We start from the raw sequence: 17064 nt of genomic DNA, 5'->3' as shown, positions 1-17064 counted from the left end.
AGAGGAGAGTAGATGGCTTCTTGTATCCTGATGAGTCCCTCAGCAGTCTAGGCCTATGGCAGCATAGCTATAAAATGGTTCAGTTAACTGAGCCAGCCCTAACAATAAGCTCCATCATAGAGGAATATTTTTAGCCTGAACTTAAAAGTGGAGAGAGTGTCTGCCTCTCTGACCCATGGAGAGAGTTGGTTCCATAGTAGTGGAACACGGTAGCTGAAAGCTCTACCTCCCAGTCTATTTTTAGAGATACTGGGAACCACTAGCAGACCTGCATTCTAGGAGCTAAGTGTTCTACTGGGGCAGTAAGGAACAATGAGGTCCTTGAGATAGGACGGAGCTTTGTTATTGAGAGCCTTATAAGTGAATAGAAAGATTTTGAAGTCTATCCTATATCCTACAGGAAGCCAATGGAGTGAGGCTTAAACAGGTGAGATATGCGCTTTCTTATTAACTCCTGTTAATACCCTCGCTGCAGAATTCTGGACCAACTGGAGACTCTTCAGAGAGTTTTTAGAACATCCTGACAAAAGAGAATTAAAATGGTCCAGCCTAGAAGTGATGAATGCATGGACCAACTTCTCAGCATCACTCTGAGAAGGGATGTTCCTTATTTTAACTATGCTACGAAGGTGAAAGAAGGCAGTCCTAGTGGTATGTTTTATATGGGAAATGAAAGACAGGTCCTGGTAGAAAATAACTCCAAAGTTCCTCACCCTGAGATGTTTAGGTCCAAATACAATAACTTCTGTTTTTTCTGAATTAAGTAATAAGAAGTTGGACAGTTTCAGACAGTTTTCCAAATTGGTAAGGTGGCTTCTGTCATCTGGTTTTATAGATAAGTATAGCTGAGTATCATCAGCATAACAATTAAAATTGATGGAGTGCTTAAGAATAATATTTCCTAATGGAAGCATGTAGAGAGTGAAAAGTATCAGCCCTAATACTGAACCCTGAGGTACACCATAACTAACTTTATTGTACTTGGAGCAATTATGATTAATGTTAACAAACTGGTACCTGTCAGATAAATATGACTTGAACCATCAAAGGGCGGATCCTTTAATCCCAATTTCATTGACTATTCTCTGGAGAAGAATGTTCAGTGGTATCAAATGCAGCACTGAGATCTAGAAGTACAAGTATGGAGACAAGACTTCTATCAGATGGAAGGTCGCTAGAAACTTTTATCGGTGCTGTTTCAGTACTATGGTGTTCTCTAAATCCAGATTGGAAAGCTTCAAAAAGGTTGTTAGAGTGGAGATGTCAATGTAGCTGCTCTAAAACAACCTCCTCAAGGATCTTGGAGATGTATGGAAGGTTGGTAGGTCTGTAATTAACTAATACATCTGGGGCAATGGAAGGTTTCTGTAATAGTGGTTTGATGACAGTCACCTTAAAGGCCTGTGGTACATAACCTGTGACTAAAGAGAGATTGATCTAGTTCAGTATAGAAATGTTAACAAAGGGAAAGACCTCCTTAAGCAGTCTAGTCAGGACCGGGTCAAGTAGACAAGTGGATGACTTGGATGAGGTAATGACTAAAGTTAACTTTGAGAGGTGAATGGGGAGAAGCTGTCTAAACATACTATAGGTGTGCAGGTTGCTATAAGAGAAACTGTATTTGGTGGAGTATTATTGCCAATCCTTGCTCTGATATTCACAATCTTATCAGTGAAGAAAGTTAAGAAATCATCACTGCTGAGAGTCGGGGGGATGCATGGCTCAACAGCACTATGTGTAGATTTGAATTGTACCAGGGAGCTACTCTCTTCTGGTTAATGATCTTATTTTTCAAAGGGGCTAAAGAATTAAGGGTCCTAAGAAGTGATGTTGCAGTGCCATCTGCAAGAACGTCTACCTGTGAGGGAGTGAAATTGGCATAGTTGCCTTCCATTGTATTAATGTAGGGTGTAATGGCAAGCTCTGCTGGAATGAGTTCTATAAATTTAGATACAGCATTGTCAGAAAGGCATCTGCTGTAGTGGAATTTTTTTTCAGGCAAAGTATGGTTTGCTAAAGTAAATTCAAATGTTATTAAAGAGTGGTCAGACAAGACAGAATTTTGGGGGAAAAGTGTAAGGTGGTCAGCCTCAATGCCATAGGTTAGCATCAGGTCTAGGATATGATTAAAGGAGTGAGTGGGTTTATTTACCCTCTGGGAGAAGCCAATTGAGTCTACCAGTGATTTGAATGCAGAAGCCAGACAGTCATTTTCAACATCCGCATGAATGTTAAAGTCTCCCACTATGATAACTTTGTCTGAGTTTATTGCTAAGTATGATAGAAAGTCAGGGAATTCATTTAAGAACTCAGAGTAAGGCACTGGGGGACGGTACACCACAGCAAATAAAAGTGGTTTATCTGCTCTCCAGTCTGGGTGTGAGAAGCCAAGAGTAAGAGTTTCAAATGAGTTGTATTTAGAAGTAGGTTTAGGGTTAATATACAGAATGATAAATTGCTACCACTCCTCCTCTACCAGCATTACTGGGGACATAGTAGTTAATGTAGCATGGAGAGGTTGATTCATTTAAACTGATAAATTCATCCTGTTGCAACCAGGTTTCTGTGAGTGACATTACATCAATATGGTGATCGTGTATCAGATCATTTATTAGCAGAGATTTGGACTTGAGGACCGAATATTTAATAAGTCACACTTAATAGTTAACTTGGATTGGTTAACTGAAGTAGTTGTTTTGATTTTAACTAGGTTTTTATGAACAATTCCTCCAGATTTGGGTGTGGGCTTATACAGCCTCAAGGCAGACACAGTTTCTATGGGGTGTGAAGGGTTGGGGGGATGACAGTAGAAAGGAACTTGCAGAGGGGCGTGTAAGACAACAGCTCTTCCTCCTGGTCTGGACTCTGGGTGGTTATGGTTTTGGGTAGCATACAGAATTTGCTATGTTCATAGACAAGAAAGCTGCCCCACCAAAAGTAGGATGGATGCCATCTCTCCTAACCAGACCAGGTTTTCCCCAAAAAGTTTTCCATTCCATCTATATAGGCGGGCGGCACGGTGTTGCAGTGGTTAACACTGTCTCATAGCAAGAGGGTTCCAGGTTCAAATCCCGGTCTGGGCCCTTCTATGTGGAGTTTGCATGTTCTCCCTGTGCCTGCGTGGGTTTTCTCCGGGTACTCCGGCTTCCTCCCACAATACCAAAAACATGCACATTAGGTTAATCGGCTACTCTAAATTGCCCCTAGGTGTGAGTGTGAGAGTGTGTGGTTGTCTGTCTTTGTGTGTTGGCCATGTGATTGACTGATGACCAGTCCAGGGTGTACCCCGCCTCTCACCTGTAGTCAGCTGGGATAGGCTCCAGCTCCCCCACGACCCTTACAGATAAGCGGTATAGAAAATGGATGGATAGATGGATGGATCTATATAGGCCGCGTTGTTTGCTGAACACCACCTAGACATCCAGGGGAATGGCTAACGGTGGCTAAGCTAGGTTGCTCTGCACCGGCTACAAAGGTCTGGCAAGCTACAGAGGCTAATGATTTACTGGCTATGGTGCAGAGCCGGGATTCCAAAGCACTAAGCCTCGGCTTATAATAAGGCTGTACTTATTATAAGTACCATTATCAGTAAAGGAGGCAGAGGAGTAGCTAATCATCAGGCATACGGAGCAGGAGAGAGGTGAGAATGTGGAGGGAGAGAGAAAGAGAAGCCATAGCTAAGAAAGCTAGCAATTTGCCTATAGGAATACAGGCTGATCGATGAATACAGAGGCAGTTTTCTAACGACCTTGTGGACTACACTCCCGTTGATGATGATGAGTACAAATTTGTAAATCATGTTATTCATAAGTATAAATTATGTCATTTGAATTATCTGGTGTTTTACAAGGTCATCTGGTGCAAAATCACTCTTTTGCCATGGTCATTTCTGTGGCCTATAGTATACTGTATCACTGTCAAAATAGGTTGAGTGTCACAGAGAGAGAGAGAGAGAGAGAGAAAGTTGAGCTGAAAGGTTTACAGGGCTGATGCCTCTGCTGGCAAAGGATAATTAGCTTCTTATTACACAGATTCATCATCAGAATGTGCTTCTTTGTTTACTCAGAGAGAGACAGATGGGGTCAAAACTGCTGTGTGTTTATGTGTGTTTTGCTGTTAACATCATCCTACACTGATGAAAACAGCAGGTGAGCAAAGATTGTGAGTGCTGTACTCCAACAGCTGGGGCATTTTATCCTAAAGTAGAGCAATGAAGAGTATTTAATAAGGTGATTGCAAGCAGTAAATTAAAATTATATTTTAAGTACAGTAATATGAGAGCTTTGATGGATGTATATTTTATTACGAGTACTGTTTTGTCTCTGCCTTTACTTAACTTGAGTATTTCTAATTTCTGCTACTTTATACCCCCTTTCCACTACATTTTGGAGACAAAAGTTTATTCCATGATATTTATCTGATCACTTAAGTTATTTAGGTGATCAGATAAATATGGTTACTTACTGTGCAGACCGCATGCTACTTCAGAGCCATTCATTTATTTTACAGATAAAAGCAAAACAAAACAAAAACAACAAATCACTGATTCTAATCATCAGAGAAATGCAAAATAATATCAGCCAGGTTGATAATTTCTGACCCTTACTATACAGCATATACATCAATATGAATCATTTAGTTTTACTTTCACTTTGAGATTTCAGTAGATTTACAACTAGAAATTTACTTTTGATATTTACATACATTTAGAATGTAAGACTTTAAAACTCATTTCATGCTCTATTCACTCTATTAACTACTGTTCCTGTCCCGTAATCACCTTTAGGCTGTATTTACAGTGCAGATCATGAAGATGTGTTGACATGTTTGTAGTTCTTATTAAGTGGACCTGAATAGAACAGTTCCACATATTGCACAACAGTTTAGGAATATTTGTGTGTGTGTGGGTGGGTGGGTGAACGTTTCTGTGTGTGACCTTTGAGAAGTAGATTAAAGAGTGCTTTCTATTTTTAATCAGATTTTGTCTCATTAGAAGACACAATGATGGGACCTATTATAATATAAATAGAACAGAATAGTAGCATTTGGGTAGAAAGATCTGTACTAAATCATAACGAGATTTCATGAAAGTCCCTGTGAACTAAAAAATATGTGATACTTTATAAGTGACCCAAATTCAGTAATGGTTCGAATAAGCGTAATCTGACAACAGAAAAAAGTTATTTTGATAAAATATTAGGTGATGGAACAATTATGTTATAATTAATAATAATGGAGAAATTTCATATGAACTTAAAGATGTGTCCAGTGACCTTTTAAGTCACTTGGTGGTGGCAGAACAAACACAACAATGACATATTATCACCTTAGAAAGATGTTATTAAGAACATAAGCAGCAGTTTATTTACACATCCTGCAGACAGATTGCAACATTTGCCGTTCATTTGTAGTCATGTTTCTTGACAAATTTAAGTCCAGTATTGATTTGCCTTTTAGTCCTGTTTTTTTTCTACACAATCCATTCATCCACAGGGAAATATAAATGTTATCTATTGGAACTCCCTTACTATCAGTGAGTGGTAATTAGGAGAGTGTTGTAGAAAAACTCTTAGTTAATGTCCTTGTAGGTTTACAATATGGTCATGGAGCATAAGGCATTTTGGGTGTTTTTTTGTTTTGTTTTTACCTTTTTAAGTAATAATTAAATTAAAACCACTTTTCATTCACTTCTCTTTTTACATATAAAATGAGGAAAAGGGAATTACGAGATAGAATACATCCATCGTTATTTCACTCTCACACACTGGACACAAGTTAGTCTGTGCTGTGTGACTCACTTCTTGTCCTTTTGATGTCCTTTTGTCCCTCTGTCAGTATCCCTGTGCTCCTACTCTCTTCTCCTTCCACCTTCTTCCTTGCCTAGTTTTGTTAAAGAGAACTTAATAAGACTCAACTATAAATATTAGCAATAAAAAGTAAAAGAATAACCAAGTACATAACTAAATGATCCTACAGGTAAGAGGGAACTTATTTTAAGGAAATTTTGTGTGTAATTTCACACCTTTACCACTTTAATGCCATCCACATTTTGTGACTTTTAAATGTGCAAGAAAGGACAAAGTGAGGTGGCTTCCCTCAGGTGACCAAAAAAAAGTAGACATATTAGTGTGTGCAAAAATTGCAGTTATTAGCTTTAATGCTTCCTTATAAAAAACTGACTTTCAATATGGATACAATATAATAGAGCTGAGCACTCAGCTGAAACAAGTACGAAAGTATGAGTTTCATCCATGTGAAAGGTGTTGATATCCACAAAGAGCATGAAGATGATTTAAGATGAGCTGTAATTTTTTTGTTCTGTGAAATGATTAAAATGATGGCTCCTTATAGAGAACCCCAAAATTATAAGCCAAAGGTCCTGCATGGGTGAGACAAGTCCTCAGTTAATGTAAGTGACTCATCCCATTAGTATTATTTGCATGCAGTCAAGAATCATCAGGACCTCTACAAAGGACCTATGTTGCTGTCTGATATTCAACATTTATTCTAGCCTTTTTCACTCCTTATGTCTGAATTTAGTAGAAAAAATATCTGTAAAATGTTATATTTGGACTGTCCTTCAACAGAGGTTTCACTGAGCACTAATCACAGGTAACAGACACCACAAATAACTGGTAGTTGAGGAGCCCAATTTTTGTAATTTTCAGTATGAGCACTTAATTGAACTTTTCCATTTAAGAAAGAACAAGTTTATGGTTGACAAAAATACAAGTTTTACACTGCTAGATTTTCTCTTCACTGAGAGTGACACCATGAAGGAAAATATTTTATCAAATGGCCACAGAGCAATCATAAAGTGGTGCACTGAAAGAAGCAAAGGATTTGTTCCAAAAATTGAAACATTTTGAGCAGGCTTTTCAGTATTCTAGCAACAATTAGTGACACTTCACTGGCTTCAGCTCTCAGCCATATTGGTGGTCACACTCGAGGTGAGTAGATCATAATTAAATTCTTTATTTGGGACAAAATGTATTGGATGATATGCAACCCCTTTGCACCTGCCATTAAGGTATGAAATTTGTATACAGAGAATGCAATTTCTATCAGCTTGTGCTCATCTAACAGAGAGGCAGAGAGGATTCAGTGTTAACCAAAACTACTGTCTGCAACTGGCTATATTATGGCTAGCTTCACACAACTTTTACATTCATGAATCCTGGAGTACTTTTTATACCATACCTCTAGAGTATGCACATGATTGCATTGACTGTGTAGTGCTGCCATTTTTCAATGGTGTAGAAAAATTTTAATGTGATTCAGTTTTTTTAACTCCCTGACCTGCACTTGTACTGCATGCACTGAAAGTGCAGGGTGGGCTACCATTTGATCAACACCAGACAGCCCAAATCCATGACTAAAAAGTCCCCAGAGATTATAGATTATAGATGTATGTAGTCCATCCATCCATCCATTTTCTATACCGCTTATCCATCTGGGTCGCGGGGGAGCTGGAGCCTATCCCAGCTGACTACGGGCGAGAGGCGGGGTTCACCCTGGACTGGTCGCCAGTCAATCACAGGGCCAACACACAAAGACAGACAACCACACACTCTCACACTCACACCTAGGGGCAATGTAGAGCAGCCAATTAACCTAATGTGCATGTTTTTGGTATTGTGGGAGGAAGCCGGAGAACCCGGAGAAAACCCACGCAGGCACAGGGAGAACATGCAAACTCCACATAGAAGGGCCCAGACCGGGATTCGAACCTGGAACCCTCTTGTTATGAGGCGACAGTGCTAACCACTGCACCACCGTGCCGCCCAGATGTATGTAGTCTTCTGGTAAAATGTGGCTTTGTGTGGACATTTTGTTTGAAAGCCTAGTAAATAGCTGGCTAAGTAGCAGTATCAGTGATAATAGCTAACACTATATCTGCACTGGTTTGCAGATGGTTTCCATTAGTGATTATTATTCATACCCTGGGGGCATGTTATTTTGAGCTGTAATGTAACCTTTATCTTTGTTTTATAACTAATCTAACTTTACAGCAGAAGTTGGTCCTACTCTGCAGCATAGACTGTATATAAACAGTATGTCCTGTCCATGTTTTGTATGTAATAGCCTATCTACTCTATGACTTTCCAGGTGCACTCATGAATTATTTGTAGTAGCCCCAAACTCACAGAGAAGGGACATATGATCCAATCTGCAACAAACTGGCTAATACCAGCCCTGGCAGAATTACTTCCCATCTGTGGTAAGACTTGCATTCCATCTTTGTTTGCATGTCGTTGTGCTAATCATGAGTGTCATTTGGATTTGTTGATGTGGCTATTTTCTTTTTTACTTGCAGAATTTGGATACATAATTAAAGAGTAACTAAATCCCTAAACCAGTTTTTTGTTTTGCCTGCTGAAAATTAGTTTAACTACCGTAAGTTCCGGACTATAAGCCGATTAAGCCTTGAGATAATTGACAAAACATGTCCCACATAAAAAGTCTTCTTTATGTTAAAATTGAAAAAAATATGAACAATAAAAACCACTGTAAAAGTCAAATCTGTCACACCTGTGTATACTCATGAAATGGATTTAATATATTAGAAGAGGAATTCATCGCAATTTGTTAAAATACAGAGTATTTGGAATTTGAGATGTCCTTAGCAGGACATTACAATGTTTAACTTCCCAAAAAAATGTTAAAAAGTGCTACACATGGATAAATATAAATGTCAAATGAATTAAAACATTAAATATAAAATAACATATTTTGAGAACATAAAATTATATTATCCATTTAAAAAATGTCTATAATAGTGTCTTTGCCTGAATAAATCAGGCAAAGTGGTCAGCTATAACCTTGAGGACCCTGTTGGCATTTCCCACTCTTGGTGGGTGCAACAGTAGGACAGATGGTCTGGTAAGTTTTACATTTTTTGATATTTTAATAAAACAAAGTTGATATCACAGCAGTCACAGCTTTGACATGTCAAGTCCATCTTCCCATTCTAATATTCTTATTAAAGAATTTTGAAATAAATGTTATCTTTTTAGTTTAGCAGGCTAGCTAACAACTGTGGAAAAAACAAAATGGCTGCAGTGTACAAGACACCGTTAAAATGGGAAAACGTCATGTTCAACTCCGTAAGACGTCACGACACTTAAACTGACGGAGTTGACAAGTGCTTTTAGAAAGTCATTATATGTAAATGATAACAGCTACATATGCTAATTAGCTAGCTAACATATGTAGTTCATCTTCCAGTAAAGGTACAACTTGTATTTATTGTTTTTATCCGTACTGCAGGCAAGCATGGCTAGAAAGAAGCAGTCAGTGTCAGTGGAGGAGCAAAGAAAGAGAAACAGGGAGTATCAAAGAAAGAGAAGAGAGAAATTAAACAGTGATCCAGACAGCAGAAGGGAAACCCTTGAGAAGGAAAGACTGAGACGGAAGAAGAGGGTTCAAGAAGAGAAAGTGAGGCAGATAGGAAAGCTGGGAGAGAGGGAGCAGAGGTGTCAGAGAAGAAATTGGAGGGATGCTCAGAGAAGGTCTAGAAAATGCAGGGCTATGAAGAATGCAGTGCAGCAAGAAGACACACCCCCAGATAGTCCACTAGACCAGAGTATTGAGGAGCCAATAATGAGCAGACGTACATTTGCAAAATGAGAGGGAGAGAAGAACAACTCAGGTCAGGAGGTGTAAAGTCAAACAAACTAGAGGACAGCTTTGGTTGGTCTTTGGTTGGGAGTTGGTCTGTTGCTCTCCAGCCACCGAGGCCTGCCTTCTTCGCACCTGTTTACGGTATTTCAACAAGCACACAGTTCTCCCTCCAGAGCAAGGTGGAATTAATGTTGAATGGAGACAGTGGGAGAGAGTCCAAGAAGAAACGGCTGCTGGGAACCACTTCACCATGAAACGAAACATCCACAGTGGACCTCTGTCTGAGCTGCTGCACTTATATGAAGAGAAGCTTCGACATGAGACCACAATACATGTGTGCTTGGTTGACAATCAACCAAAAGCACACAGAAATTTAATCGAGGCCTGCAATGAGAACATAGTCATTGTGCATGTTGACTTCTCTGAATCCTGGAAGTGCAAGTATGCCTCTGAAATTCAAGCCTGTCATTTCGGCCAGAATTTTCCACAGTTGAATCTGCATACATGAATTTACTACACTAAAGGTGAAAAGGCAGCATTTTGCACAGTTTCAGAGTCCAAGAGGCAAGATGCAGCAGCAATCTGGACACGCATGGATCCAGTCTTAAATGGTATTCGAACAAAATATCCATCAGTTACCACTGTGCACTTTTGGTCTGATGGTCCCAGTAAGCAGTATAAGAACAAAAAGAACTTCTTTCTCCTTTCTGAGGTACCACCCACACTTGGCTTCCCCAGGACCACGTGGAATTATTTCCCCACATCCCATGGCAAGGGTGCCCCTGATGGCATTGGAGCAACAGTAAAACGAACAGCAGACAAATTGGTCCTACATGGAAATGATATGACAAATGGAAAAGACTTCTCTGAAAAGATCTCAAACTGTTTGAGTGGCGTGCAGCTGTATCACACTGAGGAAAGAGATATGGAAAAATATGACACACTTCTCATACAACAACTCAAACAGGTTCCATCCACAAGAAAAATACACCAGGTCATCCCACATCAAAATAGTGTCTCCCACAGACAGCGGTCATGTTTTTGCAGTGAGCCAGTGAGCTGCCAGTGCTTTACCCCAGCAGCTTTCCTTTTAAATGACTGTGCAGATGAACAACAGAGTGAAACAAGAGCAAAAAAGAAAGGTCCTTTGGTCATGTTAATGGAGGAGATGGAAAAGGAGATGGCGAAGAAGAAGACTTGATGGAGGGGGAAACAGAGGAGCAGCCAGTGAAAGGTCCAGAAGGCACCATAGTCAAAATATTTATTGACAGCATTGAGGAGGGAGACTGGCTACCAGTGGTATATGATGGTGGCTAGCAAAAGCCATGGATGTAGACAGTGAGCACCAAGATGTGAGAGTAGAGTACATGCACCCTTGTGGTCCAACAGCTAATGTTCACCCCAAACGTGGGAAGAGGGATGTGTGTTTCTGTCCAATCACCGACATTCTTCTGAAACTAACAGGGAAGGCATCTCCCCTGCAGTTAAGCCGTACAAGAGAGCTCTACAGTGTAGCCCCTGATGTAATGGACTTCATAGAGCATGAGCATGTCCAACGCATGCTGCTGAAAACTTTGGGGATGTAGGTCACATGAAAATGAAAAATGTCAACTGACATAAAGATCTTTAGTGCATTTTGAAACAGGCTAAGTGATCAGAAGAGATCTGTTGTGATTTCAGTTCGTTCTGTTATACATGATACAGATTGTGGCCATTAGTTGTTTTTTATGCCAGGTAAATCCGAGTTTTCTCGCTTCTGCCTCGAGATCCTGTTGCCAGATGTTCTTTGGCTATCAACTCTTTTCCATTATTTGATGGTTCCATGTCAAAGTTTAGTAAAATGTGTGTTAACACTTAATGAATTTCACCCTCTGTCAGCTGTTTGTCAACACCGTCAGATAAAGGCTTTTGTGCTCTTATGACAAAATGTATTACCCTTTGTTCAATCGATTGTGTGTGTATATTAAAACACCTGATGAACTACACACAATGATGTCTTCTTTATGTAATAACATTGATTATATATGCTTAATACTAAAAGTGAACATACAGAATTAAGGAACTTTGAAATTTCCATTTTTCCAGATAGTGTGATATCAGATGGCCTGAACTTGAAAACTTTGTTGAAGACTGGGTTAACAGTCAGAGAGCAGGCGGCTGCAGTGTTTCCAACGTGCAGATCAGACTGAAGGCTAAAGCAATCACCACTGAAATGAAAATCAAAGATTTTAGAGGTGGGCCATCGTGGTGTTTTAGATTTATGAGACGAAAAGGCCTGTCCGTCAGGGCACGCACAACTTTGTGTCACGCACAACCTCCCGACTACTAGGAAAAACTTGCTAACTTCCGCACATTCACTCAAACAAAGATAGCGGAGAATTCCATCGGGCCAGATAATTTCGTAAATATGGATGAAGTACCTTTAACGTTTGACCTGCCTCTCACTCGGCCTGTTAATAAAAAAGGTGACTCGTCCATCACACTGAAACAAGTGGCCATGAGAGAACGCATTTTACTTGTGTTCTGAGCTGCACAGCATCCGGACTAAAGCTTCCACCAATGGTGATTTTTAAGCGGCTGACAATGCCAAAGGAAAAATTCCCAAAAGAAATCGCGGCGAAAGTCAATAAGAAAGATTGGATGATGGAGAGCCTAATGAAGGATTGGCTCAGAGAGTGCTACGCCAAGTGACCAGGGGGATTTTTTCACAGAAAAAAAACATTGCTCATCATGGACAGTATGAGGGCCCATATAACAGATTCAGTGAAAGCTGCCATCAAGAGTACAAACTCAGTTCCAGCTGTGATTCCTGGAGGCACCACTAAGTATTTGCAGCCACTGGACATCAGTGTGAACCGGGCATTTAAAGTGGCACTGCGCCTTGAGTTGGGAGGCTTGGATGACGAGCGGCCATAAATCCTTCACCAAAACAAGCCGCATGCGAAGAGCATCTTTAACTCAAGTCTGCCAGTGGATCCTAAATGCGTGGAGCCGTGTCAAAACATCCACCATCACCAGCGGGTTTCGAAAGGCTGGACTGCTGTGATGAAGAGGACCACGTGCGCTCAAGTGAGAGCGACAACGAAGAGACTGAAGTGAGTGACGAGATCCTGAGACTGTTCAATTCGGACACTGAAGAAGAGGTCTTTGATGGTTTTAGTGCACAGGAGGAAGATGAAGAAGGCAATTAATGACTTTTCCTGGTAGGCTGCAGTATATATACAGTATATATTTTTACCTGTCGTTAGGAGATACTGGAATGTTGTTCGTGCACTGTTCAGTAAAAAAACATAAGCAATATAATTTGTGTGCTACCGATACATATGTATATTTAAAGGTAGCCGTGTTACAGGTACTGTACGAAAGAAAGCATTTTCAGTATGTATTTGTTTATGTTACCATACGGATTAAATTAAAAGTTAAAAATCCTCACGTGAAATATCTTTCTGTGTAAATATCTCATATTACAACGTGAGACACCTGCGGCTTAAAATCCGGTGCGGTCTGTACAAGTACAAAATCGATTTTCTTTCTTAAATTAGAGCATGCGGCTTTTAATCGGGTGCGCTGTGTAGTCCGGAATTTACAGTAGAGATTTAGTAGCATTACTAATCAATTGTGTGCCAATTGCCACAAACAGAGCACTCGGCAAGAAGACACTGGGCTATAATAGGCTTCAACACCACCACTAAAGCCCTGATGATAATGAAGTTTTAGCTGCTTATTTGGGCTTGGACTTGACATATCATCTTCACCGGGGATCTTAAGCTACAAGCTTCATGTTAGCACGTTTTCCTTTCAAATGCTTAGTGAGGTTGGCGGTTGAGTTCACAGCAGTGGACAAAAGTTTCTGGCCAGGGCACAGTGTACACCTTACACTCACATTCCTCCACTTAGTTTCAACGAGTTCGAAGTAATGGGAATACCTCCATCCCTCAAAAGTTATCATTGGCTGCTTCTTGCTGCTCCTTACTCTCTTCGTGCTGCCAGCCTCTGTCACGCATCATGTGGAATGAGAGTTGAGAGATGATATTCAGCTCAGGTTTGTAAGACATTTCCTTAATATTAATGCATCAGAAAACATACAGTACAGATTGTTACAAGTCTTAAATCTCCAATCCATGTGAATTAATTGTGTCTCTTACTCAAATCAAAGTTCACTCACTGTGTACTGGTAAACAATTTGAATTCAACCACAAGTATGTGCTGCTGTTCAACAGGCAGCTGTTATACTGTTGATACATTTAATTATTGTAACACATGACTATAGAACAATACATCAGGAAAAAAAGAACAATTAAGGGGGAAAAAAATGCATCCCAATTATTGGAATACAGTGTTGTCCCCAGTGTTGATTATACTGGATTCAGCAGTAGGTTTAACCTTGAAAGTGTTGCCTTTGAGTTTCATATCTTTAAATCTGCTCCTCATCCCTTCCAGATGAAATGACTTTTGTTGTTGCCGTGTGCAGTCTATCTAAACATCATTTGGAGAGAAGCTATGACAAGCTGGCCTTCCAAACAACAACAAGCATAAATCAATGACCCCTTTGCCCTGCTCATCCCACTGCTGACCAGCTGACTGCGTGTATGTGTGTATGCGTGCATGTCCAGAATCTCTAACAACAAACAGTCTTTGACCAGACATGCTTCATTGTGTTGCTTCTTCACCACTGTTTTTTTTTTCTCCCCTTTGGTCTCAGCAGAATTCTAAAAAGCCTGCTATATGATTCTGCATTGGTGCCACGTGGGACATGGGATTTCTCTTGAGGGAATAGTTTTGATCTTCTTATGGTTGCCTAACCAGAGAGAAATCAATTAGTTTATACAACAGTGGAGAAAGACATTTTTTACATACTCATAACATGATGGATTTTTCTTCACAGGGACTTTGACATTGTTGTCAGTTTACTGCCAAAGTCCCAGCCAGTGTGTGATATCTTGCACCATACAATAAAGGTTAAGGTATGCAAGAGGGATAGTTTGTAAGGGTTATACATTGTGAGTTCTCATACGTTCAGAGTTCTCTGCTGAGTTTCTATGCTTGTCCATACTTCACAGAGAACACTGCACTAAATGTGTATGTACTCGGCCATTTGAGGCAAGCATCTCAATACTCACCCAGTTTTAAGACAGACACTGTGTGCTCATCGTATGGATGGAGCCGAATCTGAATCCTGTATTCAGCAAAGTAAATAATACATTTTTCCAAATAATTATTTTGAAAAAATATTTTAAAAAAAAATATTTGTTTGTGAGAAGAAAGAACAAAAGAAGAAAAAAGTGAAATGGCTGTTTCTCATAATTAAAGTGCAGTGGGTTTTTGTGCTCCTCCTCCTCCTGCTAATGTGACAGCAACACAACAGAAGAGTGGAGGAGAGTGAGAGAGCAGAAGCAAAGGAGCAGCAAAGCTTGAATGAAATATATGCGAAATGCACAACATTGCTACATCATTATGGCTTTGATATTTCCAATAATTATGAGAACCCGGTGGACCTTCATGTATTTCTTACTTGTCATCTTTCTCTTCCCTCTTCTTTTCCCCTTCTCCTCAAAATAGTAAGTCCAGACTCACTAGTAGCTGTGTAGCAGCTAGAATTTTGTGCTACCTGTAAGATGCGTCAAAGAGAAATTCCCATCAGTTTGCGAATACTTTTCTAATTCTGATTTGAAAACATTCAAACACACACAAAGAAACCACTCACAGACATGGTGACGTAGACTCACTCTTATGAATGATGATGAAAGGTAGCATTGCAGCACATATTCCTTAAACCACACTGTGTGTATTTTTTTTTTCTGGTCCCACATTAGAATTTTGAAAATTGCATGTACAGAGTGGCATTAAAGGTGAAGTGAACAGCTTTGACTTCCTATATGTTGTTCATATGTTCATATATTATGTAGCTCTTCTTTGTCATTTCTTCCCACGTTGTGAAATGTCAGTTTTTCAATTCAATTTTTATTTAAAGTGCCAGTTCATAACAGAGTTATCTCAAGACACTTTACAGGTGTGTAAACAACTAAAAAGAGAATCAGAGAAAAACAGTTTCTCAGCGCAAAGCCCCAGAATGAGTAAGCAAGCAATGAGTCAGGTACTAGGTCAGAGCAAGAGTGAAAATTAAGCAGTCACACAGTGATAATTGAGTCCCGGTCACCCTCCATGTCTACATAGGTGTCCATCTTATGTGATAATTGCTTCAAAGTCATATATAGCCTTCACTGTGATTTGACATTGATTTACAGAGAGCGTCTTTAAGCACACACACACTCACTCCAACACACATATGTGCATAGACAGGCAGCTGCCGTCCTCTCTGTGCGATGCCATAAAGAGAGGTGATAACAATGTGTCTGACAAATTTCTCTCTGATGATGTCCAGAGGCTATAGGGTGCTCACACGCTCTTGTCTTCTGTGGTGGCTTTTAGTTAAAGTTTAGTTTAGTTCTTTTCTTTAAAGCAAGTCACAAACACTAGTGGAATTATGGGTTATTTCTGATATTAAAGGTGAGATGCATATCATTTCAACATCCACATCGTCACCTTGACTAACTCATTGGTGTTGTGACAGCAGAGACACTATGATGAATCATTATGAGAACTTTGGAAATTTTGCTACATTAAATAAATAAAAAATATATTTAATGTAGCAGAACTATTTCATTTTTTTGTGTTTTCATGTCACTTATGTGTAATCCCTATCAGCTGTGCACATAGTTTTATTTTTACTTGCCAACTTACTGTTTTTCTCAAATCAACATAGCAGAGGTAAACAAAATTTGATTGTTTGATACTTCAATATCACTCCATCCAGTATTTCACTGAAGGTTTGACAAATAGATCCATTTGTTTTGAAGGTTTATTAGATGCTAAAAAATGAATGGTGCACTACATAATACTAGAAGAATCATCGAGGCAAAACATTGCATTGCTGCAAACATAATCCACTGAAAGCCTGGTAGAAACAGTAGAAATAAGTTGAGCCAAATGATGTCGTGTTACAATAAAAGGTGAGCCATCCTTTGCATTTTAAATCAAAATCCACACTCAATTTTTCCCTGGATGTACGAGTTGCCAAAGTCAGTAGTAACTAGTATTACATATTGAAAGTGGAGCTGCTGTATCAGATATAGCAGAACTGTCTAAAAGAAACTGAAGATGTGTGGCTGCATCATCCCCTGCATGTAAAGCAGGGTGTTCTTGAAAAAGACCATGCATCCTTAGCAAGCTTTCCAAATGTAATAATAATATGGGCTGTCCTACTGTTAGTACCAGGGAAGAGCTTCAGCACCACAGACAGTGGCCCATCTCCCATTGTAGACCATGAGGAATGATAACCATTTTTTACCTCAGTGATCCTCTGTGAATATGGGAGTGCAGCAAGAAGTCTATACTGCTTCATTTGCATTGTCCCACTTTTTGCTCTTTTGAAGCAAAAAG

The sequence above is a fragment of the Scatophagus argus genome, chromosome 2, assembly GCF_020382885.2.
Source record: "Scatophagus argus isolate fScaArg1 chromosome 2, fScaArg1.pri, whole genome shotgun sequence".
Classification (NCBI taxonomy): Eukaryota; Metazoa; Chordata; class Actinopteri; family Scatophagidae; genus Scatophagus; species Scatophagus argus.
The sequence above is the reverse complement of the archived record's forward strand: the minus strand, read 5'-3'. Positions refer to the sequence as shown.